At 49.1% G+C, this 9,679-nt stretch overlaps 1 long non-coding RNA gene across 1 annotated transcript; it reads right to left on the reverse strand.

Annotated features, from left to right (window-relative positions):
• Positions 1 to 5,768: 5,768 nt before the first annotated feature.
• LOC123375284 lies at positions 5,769 to 7,111 on the reverse strand. The gene is made up of 3 exons (XR_006581380.1): positions 6,754 to 7,111; positions 6,368 to 6,459; positions 5,769 to 6,190 (listed from the first exon to the last, which is right to left on the reverse strand). It is a non-coding gene; the product is annotated as an uncharacterized LOC123375284 (long non-coding RNA).
• Between the last annotated feature and the right edge of the window lie 2,568 nt (positions 7,112 to 9,679).

A 9,679-nucleotide genomic window follows, 5' to 3' on the forward strand; every position in this document is an offset into this window, starting at 1 on the left:
TTCAAGACACACCTCTTGTTTCCAGAGGGGACAGTATTCAGAACTCACCCCTTGTTCCCAGGAGGAGTAATACTGATAAAACACATGTTTCGGAGAGGGGGGGTAACATGGAGGAGACACTATTTGTGTTACACCTGTCGTTTCTGAAGGAGACATTATTCAGGGGACACCTCTTGTTGCCAAAGTATGCATGCTACACTCCATGTCTCCGGAGGACACTGTACTCATAACACATCTCTTGTTGCCAGAAAAGACGGTATTCAGGACACACCTCTTGTTCTCAGGAGGACTACTATTAGAAGGGGTGACTCATTGTCTGGAGGAGACACTATTTGAGACACACCTCTCCAGAGGGAACAATATTCAGAACATACCTTTTGGTCCCGATGGGGACAGTATTTGTGACACACCTTGTGTTTCTACAATAAGTACTATTGATAACACACCCTTTATTTCTGGAGGCAACAGAATTTGAGACACACCTCTCCTTTCCATAGGGGACACTATTCAGGATTCACTTCTTTCGAATTAGGCTTCACAGAATTTACTGCTATTCAAAAGATACATATGATAATATAGTATTATATGCAGCAAATCTTTGGTTAACATATTCACACCCTTTCTTTAAAAGCAGCAAAGAATCCTGTGGCACCTTATAGACTAACAGACACCCGTTCTCTGTCCTTGCACTATCTGCCTTTGTAGGACATGGGCAGGCATGCTAGGTGTGCATTGCCACAGGTTAGGTCTTGGGAGCCCTGGAGTAGTAGGAGGGGACAAAAGGGTTAAGGTTAGGGTTAGGGCATTTGGCTCCGCTTGAGCTCCCGCAGGCATGACTGCGGCGGGTGTGCTGGTCCCGCGGCTGGGACGGAGCTCCCGCAGGCATGCCTGCGGGAGCTCCGTCCCAGCCGCGGGACCACCGCACCCGCCGCAGACACTTCTGCCCCAGCCGTGGGACTGGGGAAGGGCGGCGCGCCGCCCCACCCTGCTTGGGGCGGCGTAATTTCTAGAGCCGCCCCTGGCCAGGGAGTAGTAGGAGGGGACGAAATTCATGGAGGGCTGTCGGTGCGAGTGGAGCGGTGACTGTCACTGTTAACTTGATCTCATCGTGGGGGGCCGATGAAGGTAGGATGGAAGATGGAGGCAGGGATAAGGGCAAGAGCTCTGTGTAATGACAGCTCATGCTTGGCTTTTTTAGCTGTTCTTACAGAGGAATTGTTGTTCTGGAGCCGTAGCCGGAGGAGAAACTGCATCTGAGCAGCTTGGACATCGTTCTAAGCAGACATGAACAGTCCTCACTTTCTGCCTTCTGCATAACTACACTGCACGACTTTTAGCGTCACATCTGAAGCCTAAGGTAAATGCAGGGTAGAAGCTGAGTACAGACGGCTGCTTCCCTTTAGGTGGGTTTGGTTTCTCATAAAAGTTTTCCTCCCTGTTCTGGATGTGGGAGGAGAATTTCACTATTGTGGGAGTAGCGGTGGGATTATGATGAGGAGAAGAGACAATAGTCTCCTTTAGTGTGACTCTATTGCACGAGTCCCCAATGCGGTGCCTGTGGGTGCCATGATGCCTGCTGAGACAGCTATGTGCACCTGCCTACTAATTGCCAAACAAGCAGCGGCCAAAATACCACCTGGAACCAACGTCATCAAGAAGCGTTGCCGCCGAAATGTTGCTGATTTTCGGCGGCTGCGCCTCTCAATGACCCTGGTTCTCAGCAGTGATGACGCTGGTTCTCAGCGGCTGCTTGTTTGGTGACCAAGCTCTTCGGTGGCTAGCTGTCTGGTGCCCACCACACTAAAAGGTTGGGGACCCCTGCTGTATTGGGTGCAGGTGCAATAGACTGACCAAGCACTGCCATTCTTACATTCAAATGTTATGCAGACCAAGGGTCCATGTACCCCAGTATCCTGTGTTCTGACTGGCTAACGCCAGGTGCTTCAGAGGGAATGAACAGAACAGGGAATCAAGAAGTGATCCATCCTGTGTCGCCCATTCCCAGCTTCTGGCAAACAGAGGTTAAGGGCACCATCCCTGCCCATCCTCAGCAATAGCCATTGATGCACGTGTCCTCCATGAATTTACCTAGTTATTTTTTGAACCCTGTTATAGTCTTGGCTTTCACAGCATTCTCTGGCAAGGAGCTCCACATGTCGAGTGTGCGTTGTGTGCTTTTTAATTGTATCTATAAAGGTGTAATGGGAGATGAGAGAAGAAGAACCTACACAACACAGCAGATTCCGATGATAACTTCTGTTTTTCCCTCTTGTGTTGTGCTTAGTACCGCAGAGAGAGAAGTCAAGGTCCCCGTTGTGAGATGGAAAGCACACAAGAGCCGTGAGACAGCGAGCGTTGGCGATGCCATCGAGCTGGGAGTGGAGCAGCCATCACCACCAGTGAGATAAGTGTCTAGTTTGCTGAAGACTCTGGTAACGGCACACCTGCCTCCAGGGTTGGACTGGTCGTTAAATGTGGCTCGGTTTGTAGGAAAAGATTCCTGACTAGCTGTGGTTATGAGGGAGACAAGGTTCCCGTTTTCAGGGGCTGGTCATTTCTCCGTCCACAAGCAGTGTGTCCTATGCAGCAGAGGGTTGGACCCAGGGGGGATGACTCCAGCTAGTGAGTTTCTTGACTTCCTCCCACGTTTTTCTGTCTCTCTCCTCTAATGTGTTGGCCAACACACACTCTGTCTGTCACTCTCTCTCTGTCCTTGCTTTTTCCTTGTGCTGTCTCCTTTTTTAGGACATGGACAGGTGTGGTAGGTGTGCATCCCCACAGGCTTGGTCTCGGGAGCTATGAACAAGTAGGAAGGGACCGAAATCATGCAGGGTAGTGGGCACTAGAGTGCAACGGTGACTGTGGGTGTTGATTGAGCCTCTGCTCTAGTGGAGCTGAAGCAGATGTGATGGGAGAGGGAGGCAGGGATGAGGGCAAGATTTCGTGCACCAATTGAATTTTGTGTCGTGATGGCTTTTGCTTGGGTTACTTGCTGCATTTGCAGAGGAATCATCCAGGAGCAGCAGCCAGAGGAGAAATTGGCAGACATGGACCTGAGCAGCCTGGACATCCTTCTAAGCAGAGATTAACAGGCCTCAACTTTCTACCTTCCACATAATGGGGTGTGAATAAGCGGTTAGTGCTTGGAATCCCTCCTCTGTTGTCACTCCAGTTTTGTTCTTCGTAGGGTATGTGGCTCTGTGGGATTCAGGTGAGGGAAAGGCACAAGTCTCCTGTTCAGAGTGGCTGTTTTGGGTGTAGTTGCAACAGGCTTCTTTCTAGTTGTGGTCCTGAAGGTGTAACGGAAAAAGGGTTATGGGTGGAGGTCTGGGGTGTGGAAAATGGGAGAAGAACCTACGTAACGTTGCAGACTGAGATGCTAACCTGTTTGTTTCCCCCCTTTGTGCTGGGTTAGTACCAATAGAAAAGAAGTGGAGGGTCAGCGTCCGCTCCTCTCCTGCGATGGAAAGCGAGTGAGAGCGATGAGATAGCAAGCATTACTGATGCCAGGTAAGAGCCATCCAGCTGGGAGTGGCGCAGCCACCACTCTCAATGAGATAAGTGTCTATTTTGGTGATTGCTCTGCTCACTGCCCACTTTGCTCCAGGAACTGCTCTGTGCATTAGCCTGCATGGCCACATGGTGACCCTCTTCCTCTGAGAGAAATGCTCTGTGCATTACCCTGTGTGGCCACACGGTGTCACTGTAGCTCCATGCAGGAAAAGCTCTGTGCATTACCCTGCGTGGCCACACGGTGTCACTGTTCCTCTGAGGCCTGGTCTATACTAGGACTTTAATTCGAATTTAGAAGCGTTAATTTGAATTAACTGTGCACTCGTCCACACCAGGAAGCCATTTAATTCGACATAGAGGGTTCGTTAATTCGAATTCTGTACTCCTCCCCACCGAGGGGAGTAGCGCTAAATTCGACATGGCTATGTCGAATTAGGCTAGGTGTGGATGCAAATCGAACTTAGTAGCTCCGGGAGCTATCCCACAGTGCACCACTCTGTTGATGCTCTGGACAGCAGTCCGAGCTTGGATGTTCTGACAGCCACACAGGAAAAGCCCCGGGAAAATTTGAATTCCTTTTCCTGTCTGGACAGTTTGAATCTCATTTCGTGGTTGGACATCGGGGCGAGCTCAGCAGCACCGGCAGCGATGCAGAGCTCTCCAGCAGAGGAGTTCATGTAATCTGTGAATAGAAAGAGGGACCCAGCATAGACTGACCGGGAAGTCTTGGATCTGATTGCTGTGTGGGGCGATGAGTCTGTGCTTTCGGAGCTGCGCTCCCACAAATGGAATGCAAAGACCTATGAGAAGGTCTCCATAGCCATGGCACTCAGAGGATACAGCCGGGATGCAATGCAGTGCCGCGTGAAAGTCAAGGACCTGAGACAAGGCTACCAAAAAATCAAAGCGGCAAATGGACGCTCCAGAGCCCAGCCCCAGACATGCCGCTTCTACGAGGCACTGCATGCCATTCTCGGTAGATCTGCCACAACCGCCCCACCAGTGTCCGTGGACTCTGACGATGGGATAGTGTCGACGGCCAGTTCCTTGGCGATGTTCGCGGACGGGGAAGATGAGGAAGGGTTTGAGGAGGACGAGGCAGGCGACAGTGCTTACAATGCTGATTTCCCCGACAGCCAGGATCTCATCATCACCCTCACTGAGATCCACTACCAACCCTCCCCAGCCGTTACCACGGACCCTGAATCAGGAGAAGGATCAGTCGGTAAGTGATTTAAACATGTTAACATTTATTTTTTTAACATAACAGGAATATAAGCTAGGCGAAAAGAAGGTCTATATATAGGGGGACGGAACAGGCATCTTCTTCGGAGATCTCCAGGAAGCTGTCCTGGAGGTAATCGAAAAGCCTCCGCAGGAGGTTCCTGGGGAGAGCTGGCTTATTGGGTGCTCCGTGGTAGCACACTTTTCCGCGCCAGGCTCTCACCTGGTACTCCGGGACCATTGCCTTCACAAGCATGGCAGCAAAGGCCCCTGGTTTGTGCTGGCTTTCATGCAGCATGCGCTCTCTGTCTGCCTCACTGACCCTCCTCAGGGTGATCTCGCGCGCAGACTCCTGCATTTAAGTAGAGTGATTTGTGTACTGTTAGTACTGGTAGTGCTTCACTGTTCCTTTGCACAACAAGAAGCATCACTTTACAGCCACGTGGTGGGGGCTGCAGAGTGGCAGCAAACAGGGATCTTTCCCAGGGAAGAGCCGCGAGGGGGTGGAACAGGGGCAGATTTTATGCTTTCAGGATTGCCTGCAGCAAGAGGACAGAGCTATACATTCACTTTTAAGCAGCCAAAAGTCTTTGGCTTACCATGCCTGGCTGCTCCACGGATTCTGCTGTCCTGCCCCGCTTCTCTGATCTGCAGTGCGATACCCCAGGCAATGAAAGTGAATTCAGAAAAATCAAACTTTCCCTGAGTGAGTTCGCATGAGATAGGTGCTGTGCATGGTCTTGTTAACAGACACTGATTAGACTATGTTCATTGTTCGCAAAAATGTATCTTTGCAAGGAATTCACTCCCTTTTTCCCATCTCACAGCTGCGACTGTCTCCAGACCTGCCCCAGCATCCCCCTCACAGAGGCTGGCGCAGATTAGGCGGCGCAAGAAAAGGACACGGGACGAGATGTTTGCTGAACTTATGGGCTGCTCCCGAGCCGAGGCGGACCAGCAGAGCCAGTGGAGGGAGAACCTCACTCAGCAGCAGCGCTCACACAGCAAATGGGAGGACAGATGGTGTCAGGAGGACCAGCAGACAATTCAAATGCTGCTTGTGTGTGTTGTGTGTGTTGGCCAATATAGTAGGGAACAGAGAGAGAGAGAGAGAGAGACAGACAGACAGACAGACAGACCTGGGAGGAAGGCACGCAACTCTCCACCTGCAGTCATCCTCCTGGATCTAACCTTCTGCTGCAGAGGACACAGCGCTACTGGCCAGAGAACTGAGCAGCCCCTGAAAATTGGTATCCTGTCTCCCTCATAAGCACAGCTACTCAAAAAACAGAGCAATCACCAAGATAGACACTTATCTCATTGAGAGTCACGTCTGTTCTCCCAGTTGCACGGCTTGTTCGTGGCAGCAATAATTCTCGTGGTCCCATTGCTCTCACTTGATTTCCATCGCATGAGGGCAGTAGACTGATGTGAGCTCTCTTTTCCCTTGGTACTAAATCCAGCAGAAGGGGAAAAAACAAACAAGTTACCATCTCTGTTGGCAATGTTGGAGAGGCTCTTCTTTCTACCTCTCCCACACAGTGGTGATCTGCCCTGAACCCTCCTCCCATCGCACCTTTAGCATTACAATCAAAAAGCATCCCTTGAAACAACACCTGAAATACTCAACTCTGCACAGCAGAATCTGGCCAGACGCATCAAATCTTATGAAAGGAGGAGAGCGGACTCTGACCATCCACTTCTTCTCCATTGGTACTGAACCTAGCACAAGGGGGAAAACAAATCCGTTACCATCTCAGTCTGCAACATGCATAGGTTCTTCTTGCATCTACCACATCTCACGGCTCCACCGTTCCTCCCATTACAGCTTTAGCACCGCAACTAAAAAGCAGCCTGTTGCACCTACATCCAAAATACTCACTCTGCACAGGAGACTTGTGCCTTTCCCTAGTCTGAATCCCACAGAGCACCGTGTTCAACGAGGAAGTTCACAGTCTCTGGAATTCCTCATCTCTACTCGCTTCGGTTTTGTTCAAACACTGACCCCTTACTCACAGCCAGTTATGCAGGAGGCAGAAAGCTGAGGACTGTTCATGTCTGCTTAGGATGTCCAGACTGCTCAGGTTCCCTTCTGCAACTTTCTCCTCTGGCTGGGGCTCCTGGACAGCTCCTCTGGAAGCGTAGCTGCAAAAGCCAAGCATGAACCATCACTACACAAAGTTCTATTGGTGGTTGAAATCTTGCCCTCATCCCTGCCTCCCTCTCCCATCCCATCCACATCGGTGCCACTCGATGAATAGAGACCAAGTTAACACCGACAGTCACCGCTCCACTCTCGCATCCACTGCCCCGCGTGAGTTTTGTCCCCTCCTACTTCTTCCTAGCTCCCGAGGCACAGCCTGTGGGGATGCAAAGTAGCATGCCTACCCGTGTCCTATGAAGGGAGACAACACAAGGAGAGGAGAGGAGAGAGAGACAGAGAGTTGGCCAACACACTAGAGTACAGAGAAAGAGAGAGAAAAATCATGGGAGGAAGGCAAGAAACTCATCAGCTGGAGTCATCCCCCTGGATCCAATGTTCTGCTGCAGAGGACACACACTCCTAGCCACAGAAATAACCAGCCCCTGAAAAGCTTGTCTCCCTAGTCAGGGCTCTTTTCCAACAAACCGAGCCCCAGCTAACGTTAATTCCCGGCCTAGAGGCACGTAGGCAGTTACCAGAGTCCTTCCCAAACCAGACACTTATCTCACTGACGGTGACGGCTGCTCCACTCCCAGCTCAACATCATCTGCATAGCCTGGCATCAACAATGCTCACTGTCTCATGGTTCTTGTGCACTTTCCATCTCACAACGGGGGTGGGCTCTTACCCTTCACTTCTTTCTCGTTGCTACAAAGCACAACCAGGAAGGAAAATCAAACGTTATCATCGGAATCTGCAGTGTTGTGTAGGTTCTTCTTCTCTCATCTCCCATTACACCTTTACAGGTACAATTAAAAGCACACAACACACACACAACCTGTGGAACTCCTCGCCAGAGAATTATGTGAAGGTCAAGCTTAATGGAGTTCAAAAAATAACTAGAAAAGTTCATGGAGATCCATCAGCTATTTGTCAAGATGGGCAGGGGTGGTGCCTTTATCCTCTGTTTGCCAGGAGCTGGGAATGAGTGACAGCAGATGGATCACTTGGTTATTGCCTGTTCTGTTTGTTCCCTCTGGAGCATCTGGCATTAGCCACTGTCTGAAGAAAGTAGCCCGTTGCACCTGCATCCAAGAGAGAGTCACTGTGCAGAGGAGACTATTGTCCCTTCCCCTGGTCATAATGCCACAGAGCCCCATGCCCAACAAGGAGGCTCACAACCTCTGAAGAAATCTAGAGTTGTACAGATGAGGAATAGAGTGCCGTAATTGTTCACTCACAGCCAGTCATGGAGAAGAGAGAACGTAAGAATGGCCATAGTGGGTCAGACCAAAGGTCCATCCAGCCCAGTATCCTGTCTACTGACAGTGACCAATGCCAGCTGCCCCAGAGGGAGTGAACCTAACAGGTATATGATCAAGTGATCTCTCTCCTGCCATCCATTCCACCCTCTGACAAACAGAGGCTAGGGACACCATTCCTTACCCATCCTGGCTAATGGACTTAGCATTTAAAAGAGAACTGGATCAATTCATGCAGGTTGTTAGTCCTAGCCTTCACAACCTCCTCAGGCAAGGAGTTCCACAGGTTGACTGTGCGCTGCGTGAAGAAGAACTTCCTTGTATTTATTTTCAACCAGTTGCCCATTAATTTCATTTGGTGGCCCCTAGTTCTTATATTATGGGAACAAAGTGAATAAATTTTTCCTAATTCACTTTCTCCACACCACTAGTGATTTTATATACTTTTATCATATCCCCCCTTAATCTCCTCTTTTCCAAGATGAAAAGTCCTAGCCTCTTTCAGCTCTCCTCATATGGGAAACGTTCCAAACTCCTAATCATTTGAGTTGTCCATCTCTGAACTTTTTCTAGTACCAGTATATCTTTTTTTTAGATGAGGAGACCACATCTGTACAAAGTATTCAAGATGTGGGTGGGCCATGGATTTATATAAGGGCAATAAGATATTCTCTGCCTTATTCTCTATCACTTTTTTAATGATTCCAAACATCCTGTCTGCTTTTTTAACTGCCGCTGCACACTGCGTGGACATCTTCAGAAAACTATCCATGATGACTCCAATATGTCTTTCCTGATAAGCTGTAATTAAATTAGCCCCCATCATATTGTGGGTATAGTTGGGGATATTTTTTCCAATATGCATTACTTTACATTTATCCCCATTACATTTCATTTGCCATTTTGCTGACCAAACACTTACTTAAACCCAAAGAAGACAGTGAAGAACTTCAAAAACATCTCACAAACTATCTTGAGCAGTTTAGTATCATCTGCAATCTTTGCCACCTCACCTTTCTCCAGATTATTTATGAATAAATTGAATAGGAGTGGTCCTAGGATTGACCCTTGGGGAACACAACTAGTTACTCCTCTCCATTCTGAAAATTTACCATTTATTCCTATCTTTTGTTCCCTGTCTTTCATCCAGTTCTTAATCCATGAAAGGATCTTCCCTCTTTTCCAATGGCTATTTTATTTACCTAAGGTCCTTCACCAAAGGCTCTTATCAAAGGCTTTCTGGAAATCTAAGTACACTATGTCCCAAAATAGTCACTTTGTTCAGGAGACTCTTGTCCCTTTCCCAGCCTTAATCCCAGAGCCTCGTACCAAACGAGGAAGCACACTGCCTGTGAAGAAAACTACAGTGAATACAAGTGAGGAATTGAAAGCACTCACCTCTTACTCACAGCCCAGTTATGCAGAAGGAAGAAATCTGAGGACTATTCAAGTCTCCTTAGAAGGATGGCCAGGCTGCTTAGGTCCAGTTCTGCATATTCTCGTCCGGCGAGGGCTCCTGAATGATTCCTCTGCAAAC

Source organism: Mauremys mutica, chromosome 8 (genome assembly GCF_020497125.1).
Source record: "Mauremys mutica isolate MM-2020 ecotype Southern chromosome 8, ASM2049712v1, whole genome shotgun sequence".
Taxonomy (NCBI): Eukaryota; Metazoa; Chordata; order Testudines; family Geoemydidae; genus Mauremys; species Mauremys mutica.